The sequence below is a fragment of the Micropterus dolomieu genome, linkage group LG21, assembly GCF_021292245.1.
Source record: "Micropterus dolomieu isolate WLL.071019.BEF.003 ecotype Adirondacks linkage group LG21, ASM2129224v1, whole genome shotgun sequence".
In the NCBI taxonomy this organism is placed as follows: Eukaryota; Metazoa; Chordata; class Actinopteri; order Centrarchiformes; family Centrarchidae; genus Micropterus; species Micropterus dolomieu.
Genome location: NC_060170.1, coordinates 16,898,466 through 16,898,760, shown reverse-complemented (window position 1 = coordinate 16,898,760; position 295 = coordinate 16,898,466). Strand labels below are relative to the sequence as shown.

The following is a 295-nucleotide window of genomic DNA, read 5'->3' as shown; positions in this document are numbered from 1 at the left end:
GTCGCGCTGCCAGCCCCTAGCCTTGCTCCCCGGCCTCTGGAGAGGCCGCCACGCCCGGCTCCCCGGCCTCTGGAGAGGTCGTCTCGCCCCCTAGCCCGCCCCTCGGGCCGCCCGCCCGAACTCTCTGGCCTGTCTCGCCTTGCTCCCCGGCCTCTGGAGAGGTCGTCTCGCTCCCTAGCCCGTCCCTCGGGCCGCCCGCCGGGCTCCCCTGGCCCGTCCCTCGGGCCGCCCGCCGGGCTCCCCTGGCCCGTCCCTCGGGCCGCCCGCCGGGCTCCCCTGGCCCGTCCCTCGGGCC

General features: G+C 80.0%; 1 protein-coding gene across 1 annotated transcript in view; it reads right to left on the bottom strand.

Annotated features, from left to right (window-relative positions):
* commd10 (COMM domain containing 10) overlaps window positions 1–295 on the bottom strand; it is a 76,740-nt gene that overhangs the window by 43,876 nt on the left and 32,569 nt on the right. The gene's annotated exons all lie outside the window — the stretch shown is intronic.